This window comes from Giraffa tippelskirchi, chromosome 6 (assembly GCF_054371585.1).
Source record: "Giraffa tippelskirchi isolate mGirTip1 chromosome 6, T2T-mGirTip1v1.2.pri, whole genome shotgun sequence".
NCBI classification, from domain to species: Eukaryota; Metazoa; Chordata; class Mammalia; order Artiodactyla; family Giraffidae; genus Giraffa; species Giraffa tippelskirchi.
This window is the reverse complement of record NC_137280.1, coordinates 44,134,446-44,156,419: the sequence shown is the minus strand read 5'-3', so window position 1 is coordinate 44,156,419 and position 21,974 is coordinate 44,134,446. Positions and strand designations below refer to the sequence as shown.

General features: G+C 38.8%; 1 protein-coding gene and 1 long non-coding RNA gene across 24 annotated transcripts in view; one reads left to right on the top strand and one right to left on the bottom strand.

Moving 5' to 3' along the window:
* The window catches only part of NCOA2 (nuclear receptor coactivator 2), a 428,580-nt gene that overhangs the window by 160,588 nt on the left and 246,018 nt on the right, over positions 1-21,974 (bottom strand). The window lies entirely within an intron of this gene.
* Positions 1,865-5,655, top strand: LOC145510472 (uncharacterized). Its single transcript, XR_014057049.1, has 2 exons — positions 1,865-3,319; positions 4,112-5,655. It is a non-coding gene; the product is annotated as an uncharacterized LOC145510472 (long non-coding RNA).

Genomic DNA, 21,974 nt, shown 5'->3' with positions numbered 1-21,974 from the left:
ATGCAAATCAAAACCACAATGAGGTATCATTTCACACCAGTCAGAATGGCTGCTATCCAAAAGTCTACAAGCAATAAATGCTGGAGAGGGTGTGGAGAAAAGGGAACCCTCTTACACTGTTGGTGGGAATGCAAACTAGTACAGCCACTATGGAGAACAGTGTGGAGATTCCTTAAAAAACTGGGAATAGAACTGCCATATGACCCAGCAATCCCACTGCTGGGCATATACACCGAGGAAACCGGAATTGAAAGAGACGCGTGTACCCCAATGTTCATCGCAGCACACTTTACAATAGCCAGGACATGGAAGCAACCTAGATGTCCATCAGCAGAGGAATGGATAAGGAAGCTGTGGTACATATACACAATGGAATATTACTCAGCCATTAAAAAAAAATACATTTGAATCGGTTCTACTGAGATGGATGAAACTGGAGCCCATTATACAGAGTGAAGTAAGCCAGAAAGAAAAACAACAATACAGTATACTAATGCATATATATGGAATTGGAAAGATGGTAACGATAACCCTATATGCGAGACAGAATAAGAGACACAGATGCATAGAACAATTTTATGGACTCTGAGGGAGAAGGTGAGGGTGGGACGTTCTGGGAGAATAGCATTGAAACATGTATATTATCATATGTGAAACAGAACACCATTCCATATTCGATGCATGAGACAAGGGCTCAGGGCCGGGGCAATGGGATGACCCAGAGGGATGGGATGGGGAGGGAGGTGGGTGGGGGGTCCAGGAAGGGGAACACATGTAAACCCACGGCTGATTCATGTCAATGTATGGCAAAAACTATTACAATATTGTAAAGTAATTAGTCCCCAACTAAAATAAATAAATTTATAAAAAAAAAAAACTTGCAACAAAAATCCTATTTAGATTGATAGACACATAGGTGGTGGTTCTTATACTTAAATAAGAACACCTTTGAAAATCATCAAAGCTGTGTAGCTGATAGTGTGGCTGAAATATTTTGGCCAAAAAATAAGCTCACTCTGCTCAAAGTAACATTAAACTTTCCAAAGAGCTTTTTGTCAACTTAAATATAATGTAAAATCCTGACTCAAAAGACTTCAGCAAAAAAAATCTAGAATTGTTCCTCTTTCTATTGATGATTCCCTAATTATTACATACATATTTCAACGTTGGCCATTAACTTAGATAGGATAATTTTACAATACATGCAGAGAATTCCAACTTGGTGTTTTTTAAAAATAGGTTCCTCCAAGATAAAAAGAGGCACGATACTAATGTGAAATGGATATGCTTAAATTAAATGGAAAGAAAGAAATCTAGGACACGACCCATAACAGCACTGCAATTAAAAAGATAAGGAAAGGAAATTCTCAGGAAACACAAATAAATCCTCCAGCCTCTAAAATGAGGGACTTGCTCATAAGGGGAAAAAGATTAACATTAAAGAATAGCAAATTGAGGGGATTTTAGAAGCAAATTAAAAAATACTGCAGCAAAGCTTTCTGAGTGCCAAATTTTAAATGTAGGTACCCTTAAAATTTTCAAAACAATTCTCTAAAGTTCTGATATGCAGACCTTTTAAAAATACAGATGTCATCAATAGATACATGGTATTTTAAATTTGCTGATAATTTTTCATCCTGTATTATGACAGACATTTTCCCTAATATTTTTCTGTGTCATTTTACAAGTAAAATAATTTGAGAATCAATAACAAAATGATAAATATACTAAAGTGAAAATGTCTTGCATTAAAATAATTTCTAAGATTCTTTCCAGGCAGATCTTACAGAGTTTCTCCAACTCCACACTTATTCCCCAATCCCAACCATGGGAAATTCCCATTTCCTTGTTTTCCTTAAAAGACTTTTTTTTTTTTTTTCCTGATTAGCCCAGCAATCATATAAAAACAAAAGGAGACAAAAGGGCCAAAATGGTTTGCAGAATATTTTTGCAAAAAAGTGTAACTGACAGAAGTCACCTAAGAGATGAAACACTATACCCTGATCTGTAATTTTATATACTTTCCTAATTAGAGCATGCTTTCTATCACTCTACACTTTTGCTCTGCATCATCATCTCTTGCCTTTTTTGGGGTCCCAAATAATAATATTTCCTTTTCAAAAAAACAAAAGTTACGTAAGAAATTGTTTAAGGATTCATCTTTGAAGATGTCCAAGATGCTAAAACTTTTCAGTTAAATGAAACTGACCCTGGAAGTATTTTAAACAAGTCCAAATCTCTGAGTGTTAAAATAAAATCTTTCCAAACTCTATTATATTGTTTCATATCCTTGTTAAAGAGTGTTCTTTTGTAATATATTAATAGTAGTTTTAAAGCTTGAAGAGTTAAGATATTTTACTCCTATACTAAATGTTCTACAAATGCTAATTTTAGGTCGCATCTTAAGTTATTAATATTTTATATGCATTTGTTAATCAGCAGGATTCTTACTGTCATTTCTTTTTTATGAATATATCATACATTATCCATTTCTCCTGTTGCTACACATTTAAGGGCTTTTTCTCCAGTTTTATGCTATCTTCTCATTGTTCATTTCTTGATGTATTTTATATGCTTGTTTCTACCAGCTGGTCTTCTGTTTTCTAGATAAATTAAGGGTGACTTTACTCCCATATTCATACTTTTAATAATAACTTTACTCAGATATTCACATATTATACAATTCAAATGGTATCAATTTGTACAATTCAGAGGTTTTCAATACATTCATAGAATCGCATAATCAACACCACCATCACTTTTAGTACATTTTTATCGCTCTGAAAAGAAACCCCATTAGCAACCTCTGTAAATTTCTCTGACCACAGCCCAGTCCCTGGCAACCACTAACCTTTCTATCTCTACCAATTTGCCTATTCTATACAATACGTGGCCTATTATTACTGGCTTCTTTCACCAAACATAATGTCTTCAAGGCTAATCCATTCTGTAGCATGTATCAGTACTTCAATTCTTTTTATTGCTAAATAAGTCTATAGTGTGAATACACCACATTTTATTTATCTTGCTGATAGACATTTGGACTGTTTTCACTTTATGACAATTATGAATAAAGTTGTCCATTATGAGCATTCTCATGTTCATGTTTTTATAAATACAGAAAATCTACTAATCAGTTTTTGCTAATAGCAGAATGGAGATCACAGGGACCCTGGGTATCCAAAGAAGACAAAGTCAGGTCATCTGTAGGACCTGAAATGAGTCCTCTACCCCTGAGCCTTCAATTACCACCTTCCAATGTGGGTTTGATCCCTAGGTCAGGAAGATCCCCTGGTGAAGGAAATGGCAACCCACTCCAGTATTCTTGCCTAGGAAATCCCGCAGACAGAGGAGCCTGGTAGGCTGTGGTCCATGGGGTTGTGAAAGAGTTGGACATGACATAGCAACTAAACAACAACACACAACAACCAAACTGCTTTACTACTGCTCAGCTCTGCATACATAACCCACTACCTCTGCCACTAACTCTGTACTCCCTTCATCATCTCACCTGGATTACTTCAATGGCTTAAATGTGGCTCAGACTCCAGTGCTGTCCTTCTCCAGTCCAAGTGCACCAGCCCAGAGTATTCGTTCCAGAATAGAAATTTCCTCATTTCACTTTCCTGCATCAAACCCTTCAATAGCTCCCCAAGGCACTTAAGATGAAAGTAAAAATGCTTTCCTAAGGAAAAGACTCTCAGATGATCTGGCCTCAACAACCTCTGCGATCCTGACCTCTGACTATGTCTGTGGCATCTATAAGAAATTATTCTGGTTAATTACCCTCTCTCCCCACTGGACCTTTATACAGGCTGCCCTCTCTGCCTGGAACTGCCCCCATGTCCCCATGGGTGCTTCCCTCAGTTACAGAACTGTTTATACTCCACCTTCTTATAGCCATCATTTCTGTGATAATATAAACTCTGAATGAGAAAAATTTGTGATTTTTCTTATAGTTAGTGGTGTGGTGGTTTAGTCGCTAAGTTGTGTCTGATTCTTGAGGCTTCTTGGCCTATAGCCCACCAGACTCCTCTACCATGGGATTTCTCAGGCCAAGAATACTGGAGTGGGTTGCCATGTCCTTCTCTAGGGGATCTTCCCACCCCAGGGATCAAACATGGGTCTCCTGTACTGCAGGTGGATGCTTTACTGACTGAGCCACCAAGGAAGCCCCTGTAGTTAGTGAATCTACTCCAATGAATGGCATAGAATTGATTCTCAACACATATTTGTGGTTGTGATGAGTGAATGCTACTTACTGGCATATTCAACAATTCTGATGAGTAGGTAGGACTTTTTGAGGCTTGGGTTTGAAAAAAATGAGTGAAAAAACACCACAAAACAACAAACCTTAATCTTGGCCTAGTCTCTCTCCAGTTGAAGCAAGTAACCCTCCACCATCAGGTCATAGGATGCTATCAGGAAAGAAACATTCTCTTTAAAGGGGAACGATGGCTGTTAAAGTGATGAAGGCCAGAGCTGCCGAGGGCCTTCTCTGCCATCACATAAGGTCCTAATTGAAAGAAGAAGCCAACACAGAAGGAAAGTAGAAACAAAGGAAAGAGAGAAGTTTCTGGATGACATCATATAAATCTCCCATCCAGATGTGCCCAGAGCTGGTTGCGGCCTTGGACTTCCCAGATATGTGAGAAAATAAACTCCAGTATGGCTCATACTAGTTTGATTGTCTTTTGGGTGGCCCAAAGATTCCAGGGCTACACAGGAACCATCTACCTGTGTTAGTCTCTAATTAGGCAGCAAAATAAATGACTATACTTATTTTTCATTGCTGGTGCCATTTTACACTATATAAACTAAACATTAGTATAGCTGAAAGCCTAGGCAAAGAATATGCCCTCCGCTTAGGGATACCCTAGTGGGAGGCAAGACTTCTAGTACCAGAGCTGGACTTCGACTGCTTTCTCTGGTGGGTGAAACAAAGCAAGAAGGTTCCCAGAGCCAGGCAGAAGCCTAAGCCCCCTGGAAACTGGGATGCCTGAAGCTTTCAGGATGATAAAAGCTGGCACCAGAATTAGACCATCTGAGAGCAGACCACGATTCATTAGGAATCCAGGTTACTTACTTTAAAGTCCGGGACACTTTTTTTTTTTTTTACCAACACAACTACAGGTAAATCAAAATTCATTTGTTTTCTGGGGAATCAACTTGATGGAACTAAAGGATCAGGTTGGTTATGTAGAATTCTTCCTCATTTCATGTAAGATGTAGAAATACTGAATTTTACACGCAGTCCACCAACTACTTCCTATGGATGAATTAAGGAGGGCAGAGCCAGTTCAGCAGGTGTTCATGAACCCAAATTGTGTGTTCATCCTAGCTACATTTCTTTTCTTAAAAAATAGGGTGAAATATGGAAATTAAGACTTACCTGTGTCCTCAGTGACTCATATGGACTACAGGAGAAAGAACAGTATGAAAAATCGAAAAACTGGAGTTGGGTGCAAGCATCTGCCTGTACACCCTTGGAGCTTTTCCTGACCAAGTTTCAGTTCTTCCTCACAGGAATTCATCCTATCCTTTACTACCAGGCTCCTTTCTCCTAAAGGGCAGCTTTGCCTTACACCATTGGTGACTTCCCACTGCATGTGAAATATCAAAGGTGAAGGCCAGTGTGGGCTGAGTAGAAGCAATGTCACACCAGGTATAGCTATCTGCTAGGGGCGCGGGGGTGGGGATGAGGGACACATGTTATCAGTCAGCCCGACTGCGGATGCTCATGAGGAAAAGGCTCATGAAGCACTGTGAGTCAGTCATTAAATTGTAAGGAAAAAATATATATTCAGAACCCCAGGTGAGAAGATGCTTCTGCAGTGACTAAAATCCCTCTGCCATTCAGGAAGCAGAAGCGGTTAGTAATATGGAAAACATGTGTGCCGCTTCCAGTAGATGAGGGGAAAAGGTAGGGGAACTTCAGTGGTGGGAGAATATTCCCAGAAGAGACTCTAAACTAGAAAATTCATCGCTCCACTGAATTTTCTCAGGTAGCAGCGACCAACGGAACAATACTGAACAGAATTAGAGGCCTCCCAGCAAAGGGAGACGAACCCCAGAGTCCTGATGATACCACACGGCAGGTGTACTCATAGCTACTCATGGTGTCTATTTAGAAAAAGCATCGAGCTTCAGAATTGCAGGTTTTCACGTCTGCAAAGTGGCAAGTACATAACAAAGCACCATCAGCCTGCTCCTGAGATGATAAATTTGGTTCATTGTTTATTATTCAAAGACTTCCTAAAATGTATGACCATAATGTCCTATTTTAGTAAATATGACAATCTGAATCTGAAGATAATTTCCTCTTCCTCTGTGATTTAAGACCTGTGCTCCTTAGGACTACCATTCTGAATACTGGATACCAACACAAAACAATGGAACTTCGTAAGGGGTAGGAGATAACAAACACAGAAGGTCTCTGGGCCCCCACAGATTCTTAAGTGTATAAATGCATGTGTTATTTTCTAACTTCTTTTTAGGAGACTCAAGAACAATGTACAGGAAAAATATTATTATTAATTTCAGCATCTCAGCACGGGGCTCATGTTAATCTCAGTTCAGGATACCTAACTAGATGTATACAGATTGATTATAAAGGTTAAGAAAGATATCATGCACACATCTACTAATACAAAAGCACTTATCACAAAAGGGGGCTGGATGGGCAAGAGAACTCTCCACTGGACTGCATCTGTACTACCAAGTAATTCCTATGAAATTAGGCAGGTCACTGGATTTGTTTTTTCCCAACTGTAAAATCTCCCTTGCATAAATAACAAGATTCTTTCAAAATCAGGGATGACACTGTCAGCTGGCTAGTGCTGAGTCTAGTATCATACTGAATTCAAATGACAGGATCCACTTCTGATGTACTGTGCCATTCAAAGTGACTGCAGGTCCCATTTTTCAAAAATGCTAATATGCCCACTTTGTGTGTATACACTGTATGTGTTCACTTCATATTGGATTTTCATTTTCACCCCAGAAGGCCCCACTGGCAAGGCACTGAGAAAAGAAGTGGGCAAAGGCAGAGCTCACCCTCCGGCTCGCAGGCTCAACTCCACATTGCTCCTCCTCTGGTGAACGCTTGCTGTGCCCCAATGCTAACTGTTACCTTACTAACCGAGATTATCCATGAAACTGAGAAAAGACTTCCAGAGATGTTCCAGGCAAGAGACAGAAAACGAGTGGGGAATTTACACTATGCCAGATATTAGAATCATTGCTTTAGGGATACGCTACTTACTCTATGGCTTTCCTGGCAGTGCAGTGGTAAAGAATCCGCTTGCCAGTGCAGGAGATGCAAGAGATGTAGGTTCGATCCCTGGGGTAGGAAATGGTAACTCACTCCAGTATTCTTGCCTGGAGAATCCCATGAACAGAGGGGCCTGGCAGGCTACAGTCCAGAGCGTCACAAAGAGCCGGACACAGAGCAGGCATATGCAGCAGCACTTACACTGTACACTTCATTTCCTCCAAGCCCAAAGCATTTGTGACGCCCAAATGATGTGCATTTTAAATGGTCATTCGTGGGTTTTGTTTTTTTAAGATTAACTGCAGGGTCACAATGGACTTCTCTTTGTAATCTTACGGATTCTGATGTATTGAGTCCAGGAAAAAGAAACAGCATAGCCAAGGTCTCACAGCCACTGGCTGGGACCACTCTGATGAACTGCCCACTGGCTCCTATGCAAGTCTGTTTTAGTCCTGCCTTTTCTAATGTAAGACACACAGATCTGAGGACTGGGGTTTAACTTTTTATTTGCTATAGCCACTGCTAGAGCAATCAGTTAAAAAGAAAAGAAAAGAAGTACTAAAGTCGTTATGTAATCTACCTGGCAAATATTCTAAATTAAAGACAACACTGCTAAAACAGCAGTTTTGAATATGCCATAGCATAATACTTGTTTCATTTGGTGATATTTTGAGCGATTTTTCTCCCTCTTTCTCACCAAGTTTACTCTCACAAATTTAGAAACATAAATGTTCACAAAGTGCTCCTCTGGAATAAATGAGTGACAGAGAGCCCCTCCTTTTACAAAAATCACTCTCTCATCTCCTTAGCAGATGCCTACCAACAATGACAACAACTCTTGACAAAGGCAACGTACACTGGATATGTGATAAGAAGGTGAAATATTCAAATGATTACCTGTTGGAGTCTAAAGATAACATGCTTAATCACTGTTCACATCTCTTTTGGTGCTTTTTATTCCTCAGAACCTCTAGGATTCTGTGCTCCCAACTAACAATTTGTGCAAAGCTCTAGTTGGGAACAAATTTTAAGAATAAATGTCCTTCTCTTTCTTTCATTTCTTTCTTCTCCCTCTAGGAGGAGGCTTGACAGGGTGTAAGCAAGAGGAAGTGAGGAAGTAATCACAATGAAAACATTTAAGAAAAGACATTTTAGTAAAAATACTCAGTGCTTTTCAAGAGGGAGAAATCCTAGGAAATTGACTTTTTAGGTGCTAATCCATTATTTTTTAAAAGGTTTCTAGCTCTCATCATATTTATTTCTTCTTACAATGCTAGAAAGGAAAAAACATAAAGGGGAGTAACCTCAACTCTCTGGACCACTCTTGCCTATCTCTACTTTGTTACCCAATGCCTGGTCAGATCATTTGTGGTTACCTTGTGAGTTTCTTTTTTTAAGTGACTGTACGTATGGATGTGTGTGCGCACGCGTGCACTATTAAAGATGATTTCAACTGATTACTGGGCTCCTACTCAGGAAAGAAGGCTTGCCTCTACCCTGTGGCAGTGTAAGTTAAAACTTTAAAGGCTTAAAATAGATAGGAAACATCAGGAGGGAAAAAAGGAGAGAAAGGGTAGAGTCTATGGTCTGGACAACAGGTAGAGCTCAACTGGGAACTGCTGTTGAGATGCTAATCTGAAATTTTCAGAAATGTAACTCAACCTAGACTAGGAACAGGAATTAGAGAAATGAGGAATAGAAGCCGACCATGAGGAGAGGGAAGAAAAGGAGGAAGAGCAAAGCTAATTTTGAAAAAGCAATGTTCTAAGTGCTAGGCATTGTTCTAACTGCATTATGTGAAGAAGCTCAATATAACAAAACCACACAGTAGAAAAAGAAGAGATGTCTTAGCGAGGTAGAGAGATGGAATTTGAACAGGAAGAATAGATCAGACTCAAGTTGATATTAACAATAAAGAGCCCTCCCTGAAAAGATACATGCACCCCAATGTTCATGCAGCACTGTCTATAGTAGCCAAGGCATGGAAGCAACCTAATGTCCATCAACAGAGGACTGGATAAGGAAGATGAGGTACATATACACAATGGAATATTACTCAGCCATTAATAAGAATGAAATAATGCCATTTGCAGCAACATGGATGTACCTCAGTCAGTTCAGTTCAGTCGCTCAGTCGTGTCCGACTCTTTGCAACCCCATGAACCGCAGCACGCCAGGTCTCCCTATCCATCACCAACTCCCGGAGTCTACCCAAACCCATGTCCATTGAGTCGGTGATGTCATCCAACTATCTCATCCTCTGTCGTCCCCTTCTCCTCCTGCCCTCAATCTTTCCCAGCATCAGGGTCTCTTCCAATGAGTCAGCTCTTTGCATCAGGTGGCCAAAGTATTGGAGCTTCAGCTTCAACATCAGTCCTTCCAATGAATATTCAGGACTGATTTCCTTTAGGATGGACTGGTTGGATCTCCTCGCAGTCCAAGGGACTCTCGAGAGTCTTCTCCAACACCACAGTTCAAAAGCATCAATTCTTCGGCGCTCAGCTTTCTTTATAGTCTAACTCTCACATCCACACATGACCACTGGAAAAACCACAGCCTTGACTAGACGGACCTTTGTTGGCAAAGTAATGTCTCTGCTTTTTAATATGCTGTCTAGGTTGGTCATAACTTGCCTTCCAAGGACTAAGCGTCTTTTAATTTCATGGCTGCAATCACCATTTGCAGTGATTTTGGAGCCCAGAAAAATAAAGTCTGACACTGTTTCCCCATCTATTTGCCATGAAATGATCGGAGAAGGCAATGGCATCCCACTCCAGTACTCTTGCCTGGAAAATCCCATGGACGGAGAAGCCTGGTAGGCTACAGTCCATGGGGTCGCTAAGAGTCGGACACGACAGAGCGACTTCACTTTCCCTTTTCCCTTTCATGCACTGGAGAAGGAAATGGCAACCCACTCCAGTATTCTTGCCTGGAGAATCCCAGGGACGGTGGAGCCTGGTGGGCTGCCGTCTATGGGGTCGCACAGAGTCGGACACGACTGAAGTGACTTAGCAGCAGCAGTAGCAGATGGGACCGGATGCCACGATCTTAGTTTTCTGAATGTTGAATTTTAAGCCAATTTTTTCACTCTCCTCTTTCACTTTCATCAAGAGGATCTTTAGTTCTTCTTCGCTTTCTGCCAGAAGGGTGGTGTCATCTGTATATCTGAGGTGATTGACATTTCTCCCGGTAATCTTGATTTCAGCTTGCACTTCCTCCAGCCCAGCGTTTCTTATGATGTACTCTGCATATAAGTTAAATAAGCAGGGTGACAATATACAGCCTGGACATACTCCTTTTCCTATTTGGAACCAGTCTGTTGTTCCATGTCCAGTCTTAATTGTTGCTTCCTGACCTGCATACAGGTTTCTCAAGAGGCAGGTCAGGTGGTCTGGTATTCCCATCTCCTTCAGAATTTTCCACAGTTTATTGTGATCCACACAGTCAAAGGCTTTGGCATAGTCAATAAAGCAGAAATAGATGTTTTTCTGAAACTGTCTTGCTTTTCGATGATCCAGCAGATGTTGGCAATTTGATCTCTGGTTCCTCTGCCTTTTCTAAAACCAGCTTGAACATCTGGAAGTTCACGGTTCACATATTGCTGAAGCCTGGCTTGGAGAATTTTAAGCATTACTAGCATGTGAGATGAGTGCAACTGTGTGGTAGTTTGAGCATTCTTTAGCATTGCCTTTCTTTGGGATTGGAATGAAAACTGACCTTTTCCAGTCCTGTGGCCACTGCTGAGTTTTCTAAATTACCTAGAGAGTATCATACTGAGTGAAGTAAGTCAGACAAGGAAAAGGAGAACTATATGACATCCTTTATACGTGAAATCTAAAAAGAAATTATACAAATAAACTTACTTACAAAACAGAAAGAGACTCACAGACTTAGACAACAAACTTATGGTTGCCAGGGGGAAGAGACAGTTAGGCACTTTGCAATGGTCATGTACTCACTGCTATATTTCAAATGGATAACCAACAAAGACCTATTATATAGCACATGGAACTCTGCTCAATGTTATGTGCCAGCCTGGATGGAAAGGGGGTTTGGGGGAGAATGGATACCTGCATATGCATGGCTGAGTCCCTTCCCTGTTCATCAGTAACTACCACAACACTGTTAACTGGCTATTCCCCAATATAAAATGTTTTTGATGTTAAAAACAATTAATAAAAATTTAAAAAGAAAAAAAAGAATAAAGCGTCCACAAGGTAGGCTTTACTTCAATAACCCTGCATCTTTTCTCTGTGTCCAAGGCACCTGCAACTGACTACTCTTAAAAAGTATATAATATCCTTATATTAAAGCAGTAACCATTAACCATTTCTTAAAACCTCCTCAACATGAGGTATTATACTTCAATTAGAGAATCTATCAGATATAATATATTAACATCTAGTAGGTAAATTAAAATCTAAGAATTTACTCAGAACTTCGTATAAACCCACGTTACGGCTTCTTCCTGATCAACAAGGGCAGGAAAACTGATAACCTAGCTGGACTGGGTGTGGAGTGCAGTAGTCCCCAGTAAGAGCCTGCACTCTCAGGACACTTCCAGCTCAGATGTAACTAGCAGTTGTTTTTCTGTCTTTGTGGCAATTGAGTCCCATCCACAAAAGACACCCTGTGTTTCTCTTTCATTTCTAGCTACTCCCATTGTAATGATCTAGAAAACACAGCAGAGTAGTAGATGTCACAGCAAGACAGCCACAAGGTCAAGAGTGTGCAGAGCGACCGCCATGCGGCCCAGTGTCCCTCACCTTCCCACACCGTGCACCTGCTACAATACCTTATTCTGTACGTGTGGTTACATTGTTTTGTAATCCCATTTATGTAACTTAACATTTGTTCTCCATTTCTCTTCTTACATAAAAGATGTGGGTGGGACAAAGGCCATATATTTTGCTTCTGTACACCTAAAACGTTCCTATTTTACTCTGGGCACGATAACTGCTCCAAAATGAAAACAGACTAACTTGGAAAACACTGCCAGTTGGCCAGGGAATGAAAAACAAATCAGAGATTCACCAGATCAAGAAGTTCCATTTGCATCATTAAAGAGGACAGAGCTGAGGAATATATAGTCCCAGCTTCATATTCTAGAGCAACCTGCCCTCTTACATGACACTGATTAAACTCCACAAGTCTCAGAAATTTCCAAGATAAAATGTGGACAATTTCTCTCATCCAAGCTGAGGGGAGTACAAATTTGATAGAATAATGTATACCTTAAGGACTAGCAGAATGTAAGTATGTAAGAAAAGTTTCCTTCTTAAAATTCCTTTATATTCTGATTTATAAAAATATTTCTACACTTTATTTTTTAAAGATGTGGTCAAGCCATTATTGGAGGGCATATAAAACAAAAAATGTTAAGAGACAACAAACAACCATGAATTACAATAGAGATAAGGACTCAGAAAGAAATCTGAGAGGTAGATTTCACCAGTGCTTTAAGAAATAGTATGAATTATTAAAACATTAAAGCCTATGTCACAGTATTAATTAAATTATTCTGTATTTGCTTAAAAAACAACTTTGCAAGAAAAAGGAAACTCAGCTGTGAATAAAGTCAATTTGAGGTGGTAGATAATTAAAATCTCTTTTGTATTTATGGTGAATACTCTGAATTACATCACGACAACTCATAAGCGCCTAAAAACATTCTGCACTGGTCCTACAGAGAAGCTGTGTGAAAATACTGGAGGAAATCTGAGAGGAAGGGGAGCCTAACTATTAAACATTTTGTAAAATGTAAATGCCACGTCTGTTCATTTAAATCATGTTTATCTAAAATATAATATAGTCAACATGAACAAGAAACTGTACTTCAATATAAATTAAGCTTTCTGTCAAGTGATTGAAAGAACTCTCTAGTCACTCTTAGAAATATAACTTTTTCTAAATAACAACTGAAATTTGGTTTTGAATGGAACATTTTCTGCTCTTTGTGTGAAAAAAGGTCCTAGGATTTCTTATTATGGGAAGTCTAGGATATGCCTTTTTAAGATTCTTTTAGAAAACCTATTTTTAAAGAGAGGAACTGAAAAAGAAAGTGAGGTAGCCCTTTTCCCATCCATCAGAACAAAACAACCCATGTTAATAAAACATCTAAATCTAAATCCCATTGAATGAATTATCTGTGTAACCTCATTTGAAGCCAAAGAACCGCTTAACATAATATCTGTGACCTGCATTTCCCTTTATTAATTAATGTCAGATAATCATTTCTGATACAGTATACAATTCAGCAACTCATAGAACCTAACTGGGAGGCGGGGACAGCCAATAAAATGCTAAGCCTTGTCACATTTCCCCCCAAACTTAGAAGGTTAGCTTGAAACTTCACTTTGAAATTATTATCTTTTTTGTGTGTTTGGATGGTCTGTTTATTTGTCCTTTATTTTTTAAGAGAACAAACTTTCATAGGCAACACTACCAACGATAGACTGGAATCCCAATTCTGCATCTAACTAACTAGCTAGCCTAGGTGCACATCACTGGATAAGTCACTGGACTTCTCAGTGCCTTCTTCCCCCCATCTCTAGGGAGAGACTATAACAGCAGCTATTTCCTAGGCTTCATTTGAGGGTTATGTGGATTATTACAGGAAGACCTTAGAAAACACTACCTGGCACATGATGAGAACGATATGTACGCTAGGAATTACAAACCATCTTTCACTTCCAAGAACTTTCTATTACATTTGTACTAGGTAGGATTTAAAGAGGATCTGTGTTGATAATACCTGGTTCCACATTTACGTCTCTGTGCTGAAATCACATTGCGGAATGGCCTATAACTGTGACATTTCATCAAACACAAGTAAACTATACATTTCATTACATAGATGACTTAACACTTGAGTCTTCATTTGTGCCCATGTCCTACTTTCTACCTGTTTGGGGTCGCCTCATAATTATCAGTCTTTGGTAACATGAGTCAGTGAGTGAGCGAAAGTCACTCAGTCGTCTTTCACTCTTTGCGACCCCATGGACTGCGGCCTGCCAGGCTCCTCTGTCCGAGGAATTCTCCAGGCAAGAATACTGGAGTGGGTTGCTATTCCCTTCTCCAGGGGATCTTCCCGACCCAGGGATCAGACCCAGGGATCAAACCCAGATCTCCCGAATTGCCGGCAGATTCTTTACCATCTGAGCCACCAGGGAAATCCCTTGGTAATATAGCAATGCTCTTTTTAAATAAAACGAATTTATCTATCTAGTGACACACTGACACAGAAAAGTTACATGCACATATATGTGCAGCAGTAACGTTAAAAATGTTCTATGAACAAAACCATGAAAAAAAACAAAACACTAACATGTTGCTCTATATAATGAAAAAAATTCTAATGAAGTAGGATGCTTCCAACTCAATTTCCTTCACATTCTTGATGCACATCTTTCGAGTACTTCTGAAGAAATTCATTTTGTAGTATCTGATGGGATCAGTTAATCAAGTTTCCTCTTCTGAGATAAGAATCATTTTCCTCAACTAATATAGAAGGTAGCACAAAATGTCTTTGCAATCGCTACAAGATTCAATTAAAAGCAGGTGAGTTGAAAGACACCAAGTTCTGTTTCACTACAGACATTACAGCCCATTTGAAAGCTTCGAAAATCAAAAGTGGTTCAGTCTCAAATTCAACCAAAGAGAATTTAGACATGATCAGAACATACTTCAATTCCTGACACAAAGAATTATCCAGAGTTGAAACTCATACAAAACACGTAAAGGTCAAGAACCACATCTTGCCAAAAATAATAGTAAATGTTTGTTTTTCCTTTTCTCTCTACCACTCAAGGTAACCTACATTTATCTCTACTTCAAAACACTGTGAAAATGTAAACTCATGAAACCTCATTGTAGCATATAAATAAATGATCGGGTATGCTATTTTCATAATTGGCCTTTGAAATTTAGTATGAAACAGGACCACAGAGACCTCAGTAAAAGTAATGACAAAACCACTGAAGGAGAAGTACCACAATAAGCCAAAGATATCAAATTTGTGGAAATAAACAGATAATAAACAAATGCCTCTCATTTTCTAGGGTCAAGGATGGTCAATAAGTAGGTAAGCGTATAGCTCCCGGTGTGGCATTCCTGGACCCCTCAGGGCCAGAGGACAGCCACCAGGGCAGAATATCCATGGGGACTGTGGCCAATGATGCAAACATCATTTGGCTCTGGTGTTGAACAGTTTTGATGATAGTCACTGTGGTGTCAAAGAAGAAAAGTTTTGTCTTTTTCCTTCCTTTTAGAAATAAGGAAGAGAAAAAATTAAAAGATGGGAAATAGATAAATAAAGTGAGCACGCATTATGGTTTGGAGCAATATGGACTAGAATTTAGGATATGTTAAAATCACAATATATTTAATATATTTAAAAGATAACAGCAGTATGTTACAAAGACTAAGATTTAATATTTTCTCTTTAATGAAAAAGTTTGAGACAGATCTTGACTTATAAATATATCAGTGAACAAGTTCAAAGAAGTAATAACTTACCTGTTGGACAATAAAGATTTTATGAAACTTTGGGAATTATTCTGAAGGAGTAATAACAATAAACATCTAACTTCTACATTAGGGGAAAATTTTAATGTTCCAAAGCATCTAGCTTCAGAGAAAATCTAAAATCAAGATTCCACTGGGTTCATGCACAAAATCTACTATTGTATATAAGTAAAACTCATAAAACCGACTTAATTTGTCTAACAGATGTTTAATTCAAGTCAAAGGAAATTTCCATTTCCATTCCATTCAAATATAATAGCATCAGTAACCACCATACAGTTTTCAAACTTTATCTCATAACCTAGCAAATAGTTTATTTTCTGGGCTGTAATAAAACTGTCATATAAAAGGAAGAATTAGAAATCTAGATCAAACAGCCTTTTTCGTGACAAAGAACTCAAAGAAACTGCAAGATAAACTGTTTCCTCCAGCCTTGGTTTTCTCTATTCTAACTTAAGCCACCAATTCAATAATTACAACACAGTTGTTTCTTCAAAGGTATTCTTTCATAGTTTAGGTGAAGAAGTCAAAGTCTTGGTATTCATATAAGCACGGCAAAGTCTTTTACAAGCTCACCCGTTCATCTGTCTGATGAAATTTACCCCAGCTCATCACACCCATGCTTTTTAGTCCTTTGCTCTTCTTAAGGAGGTGAAGTAAAACTGGGCTCCAATGCTGTGATATTGACAGCTAACAGACTACGCATCCTTTAGGTGAAGACCACAAAATTTCAAATGTATGATTTCTGCTCATGTTAGAAATTTATGTAACTGGCACCAAAAAGGCTAAAACTGTGGTTTAAAGAAAGCAAAGCCCTCAAATTATCAATTCTAAATCAATTCAGTATTTTTGAATACTTCCAAAAGCAGTAAAGGCAAGTAAGTCTACAGACTACGGCACCACAATCTCTCAACTTTGCCTGGAGACATGTACTTAAGAGATCCTCCAAAACTGGACTACATACATCTATTGTATATGGTTAAATTCTTACTTAGCCATTATTAAATGCTACATATTTCTTCCTTCCCTTTGGCTCTTTTCGGATGGAAAGGCAGAACTGTAGCTGTGACTAGAACCAAAAAATATATTTCCACTGACTGAAGAAACCCATGATTCATTCATCAAGTAGCACACAAGGCTCTGACAAACCAAATGTGCAAAACTGGGTTAAAATCACAAGTGTCAAAATCCACTGTTAATGTCTCAGGTTATGTCCAGTTTTTCTGAGTCTCAAGCTAGCAATGGAAGTCTCAACAGAAACCTCTATATCCCAACAGCAAAGAAACACAGAAAAAAAGAAAGGGAGGGAGGGATGGAGGGAAGGAGGATGAAAGGCAAGCAGGCTACGTAATCATTATGGATATAAACAATTTTATAAATAAATGTTTAATTTATCCCTTACATTTAGATGCTATGAAGAGTGGAAAACAACATGCATGATGTGAGCTTCAAAAATAAACTATGAGGTGTTTAATGGAAGCAGCCTGATTTTATTTGTTATTTTCTCTTTAAGGAAATTCTGGCAAGGTCAGCTGACTCAAATTCAACCCCTGTCCAGAAAATAACATACATCTGTCACTTCTTCCAAAATGAAAGTGAACGGCATAGCTAAAATTCCTTGTGTGTGTGTGTGTGTTCAGTTGCTAAGTTATGTCTGACTCTTCGTGACCCCACGGACTGTAATCCACCAGGCTCCTCTGTCCACAGAATTTTACAGGCAAGAATACTGGAGTGGGTAGCCATTTCCTGCTCCAGGGGATCTTCCTGACCCAGGGACCGAACCTGTCCCTTGGGTCTCCTGCATTGGCAGGCAGATTCTTTACCCTAGTAACTGATCCACGTCAAATGCCACGCACTTGTTACTATGGTGGCACAAATGTGCAATTCTGCTTATCGCAGACTTTCTCCCTAAAGCTAACAACTTTACTCTTCAGGTTAAGTAGAACTTATAAGTTTGAATTGAAATCTAAAGGCCAGTAACAAAAAAAGGCAAGAGAATATAAGTTTTATTAATATAAACAATCTGCAACCACTTCTCCCCACTCCCAGGCATACATACACCTATCCTACAGATTTCTACTTCTTTCTCAGAGGATTCTAGCTCCAGTGCTACTTCTTCTAAGACATGCTAACTCAAAAGAGCTACACAAGGTATAGACTGGCAATACTTTTGCCTTAGCCATCTAATCCCACAAGGCTGAGAGTAGCTTTTCAGAGGAAACTGAAGTGTCATGCTATGCATGCTAAGTCGCTTCAGTTGTATCTGACTCTTTGTGATCCTATGGACTGTCACCCACCATGCTCCTCTGTCCATTAGATGCTCCAGGCAAGAATACTGGAGTGGGTGGTCAATGCCCTTCTCCAGGGGACCTTCCCGACCCAGGGATCAATACACCTCCTGCACTGGCAACCGGGTTCTTTACCACTAGCGCCACCTGGGAAGCCCTAGACTGGCAGTACTTTTAATTTTAATTATTTTTAAAGAATACCAGTGATGCCAATAGAAGTCACACTTAGAATTTATCAATTAAAAAAACACAGTGCTCTCCCAGTGAAATCTTTCTACACTGAAATTCAACTTACAGCCCAAGAAACATCCTGATGAATTTTATAAAAAGTCATGTTTTAAAATTGTTGCAACTCTAAATTTTGCTATTCTAGCATTTGAATGAGCCATAAAAACCAGATTCTGCCCTATTGCTGGTAAATCTTTCAACAATGCACTGAGCTGACATCACTTTGCTTGTCTGGACCCCTGCTCTACACGCAGACAGCCTGGACTCTCCGACCATCTCAAGTTCATCAAGCATTAACACACCTACCTCCCGGAATGTGCACCTTCCCAGGGGCACACTTTGCAAGCACTGCTGCCCCCATGTAAACAGGACATTTGTTTATGAGGGACAGCTTTTGCTGTTGTTGCTGTTGCCTTGATCTCTACCATAGATTAAGACTTTCAGCAGAAGCAGACATATAATTCAGAAATCAAGGCTCAGTTTTCTTCTTTAAGAGAAAGATCAGAGAGCCAATTCAATGGGGAAAGAACCTGCAAGGAAATATGGAGTTAAATATGCAGCAGTACTCCTTTTCCAGTTTAACACATTGGGGTAGGCATTCTTTATATTTCCCACAGCACTTAGCACAGACTAACAGGAAATAAATAATTAATATTCTGAAAGAGAAGAGAGTGAGAAGTAAGGAGGGATGGCCTGAAGGTGAAGGGAAGGAGGGAAGAGAGAAAAGCAAGTTAATGATGCTGAACGAATGTAGTTTCATGGGCAAAAACTAAACCAAGCTGTTTACATGAATGTGTGCATAAAAAGGGAAGAAAATGGAAGAGGAAAAATGCTTTAAAAACTGGCAGGTCACACAAGTAGTTTCCAAATGTGGCTTTGTGTCAATAACACCCACTGGAAGATAATTTCAACTTACCAGTAAGCCTGTTTTTTCCTGGGTCCAGTCTAGTACAAAGAGCAGAGGGTTCTACCCATGGGGGTGAGGGTGGGCTCAGGATTCCAGTTTGAATAGCTAAATGCAAGGGCATTTTATCAACTGTCAAAATATTTATTTTTCCAAATCACAGCGCCTATACTGCTGACATCTGAAGGAAATACCACCAAAACAGCAATAGAATTAAATGCTGGCAGATTTTTGCCTAAAGCATTTAAATATTAATATACTACATTTCTGTTTAGAATAATACTGATTTTCTCAGATGTGTAGCTCAAATCAAGCTGCCTGTCTTCATGGGAATTTACACACCTCTCAGTTAAATCCAACACCTAATGACAAATCTTTTCATGTCTATGAACAAAGAAGGAATTCAAAATCCAAGAATACTCATTTTAAATGTATTTTCAATCAGTGGGGACATAATTTCTTTTATGTCTTGATATACTTAATATACTGTTTAGTGTTTAGCACTGAGTATACAACAAACCACAAGAGGTATATCATGCTTTACTGTACTTGGGAGAACTCTCTCTCCATGTTGGTATTGAAGAGTTGAGATCTAACCTAGCATGCATGAACAACCTTCAGCCACCCATCCCATTCTGTCCCCACCCCAGATATCTCTATTGTAGAGAAAATAAACTTATAAATAAATCCACAATATATATGACTCCACAGTGAGCTCAGGTTTTCATAGCAAAGGGAATATTACACTTCAAGGCTACATTATCAAAATAGATTTATCTAGCACTTGCTCCTGTTTTGACTATCAATTCTGAGAACTTTTTATTGGCCAACCTTAAAAATGCTTAAAATGTGAGATTGCAATGGCAACACTCACGAAGCTATACATTAGGAAGCATAGTCCAGGCAGCTAAAAAAATTCTGTCTTTTTAAATTCAAACTACAGAATTCTCTTCCACTATACTCAAATCTGGAATTTGCATTTACACTCAGAGACAGAATCCTTTAGGAAAGTGTGAAGAAGTATACTTAACCATGTTTTCAAATCAAAATTTACAGTCATGTACAGTATCTTATAGGGCTTCTCTGGTGGCTCGGTGGTAAGGAAGCTGCCAGCCAGTGCAGGAAATGTGGGTTTTATCCCTGCATCGGGAAGATCCCCCGGAGGAGGGCATGGCAATCCACTCCAGTATTTCTTTCCTGGAGAATCCCACAGACAGAGGAGCCTGGCAGGCTACAGTCCATGGGGTCACAAAAGAGTCAGACATGACAGAGCGACTAAACAACAACAATATATATATTATATATTTGAGACTCAAAATATCTCTGTATTATATATCCTACTCAACCTTGAAAATAAACTAAATAAGGAAAGCTGAAGTTCTTTTCGGACCAACTCTGCTTTATCTCAAAGTTATGTCACTTCATTTCTTAAATAATTAAAATAAATCTCCATAGAGACACGAATTATGACACCATCCAAGATAAGGGTTCTAAGTAATTCTATAGTCACAATATTTCACACAACCTGTTCTCTGTAAAAGTGATTTATCCAACAAATCAGAGATGCCACTCATAACATAGTATTTCTAATATTGCAAGGAATAAAGAATTCTGATTCATAGGATACCATATTCTTTTAACAACAACAAACAAAGAATCCAAATGGCTTTTTCCCATGCACCTGCCCCCCAAAAGTGAGTATGAAATTAAAGTGCCCGAGTGGGACTTTAAATTGTTTAGGGCATCATTAAACTACAAATGAGTCGTTATGTTCTACAGTTTGAAATAAAGGTTATTTAAAAGTCCTACTAATGAAATATAAGCAAAATATTCCATAATATTTGATTTGAAAATTAATTTTAAGTCCTCAAATATGAATACTATGTTCCTATATTACATTTATTGCCACAAATACGCTTGTTTTAAGGCTACTCAGGCAGAAAATGGAGCTCAGGGGTTAAGATCAAAGTCTTTGAAGTGGCAAACTGCCACTCACTTGATATGACCTTGAAAAAGTCACTTAACCTCTCTCAGCTTCAATTTCCTTATCTGTTGTTCTGAAGATAATGAAACGCACTTACATAATGCCTGGCACACAGTGAGGGAGCTATAAGTAATAACTGCTGTTATTTAGTATTATCAAAGGAATCTCTGCAAGTTGCACTTGCAAATTATATGTAAATAAGAAATGGCTGTGCAATTCCCAAAATTTAACTTAAAAAAAAAAGGCCTAGAGGTTAGACTTAGTTCTTTCTATAAATGAAAAACCATGATGGCAGAAGGAGAGACCAATATCTAAAGAGGGTCAAACAGATCAAAAAACAATGCATACAAAAAATGAAAGGTAACAAACCAATAGTAATGACTAACATCCTGGGACACTTAAAGAATAACTGCCAGGCACACAAGGTAAGAGCTGTGTCAACTTATGCATATAAGTACCTTCAATAATGAATTCAAACATCAATATAGAGGGCAGAAAAATGGCCCCAAATTTCCCTCAGTCTACAAAGAGAACACAACTTAAACTACATTTTGTATGCACTGACAGGTAGTGGGAAAATTTTAACTTCTTTGGTTTTCAGAGATTAAAACTGGACAGCTAAGGTCAAATAAACTTTGTTCTCCATAGAGGTATCGTAAAACATTTCCATCATGGTAGCACGATGGAGTAAGGGGGCAAGAAGCTCCCACACTTGTGTCAGATTTATCCATCACTTAATCCTAAGAATCTACTAGGGTGGTGACAAAATAC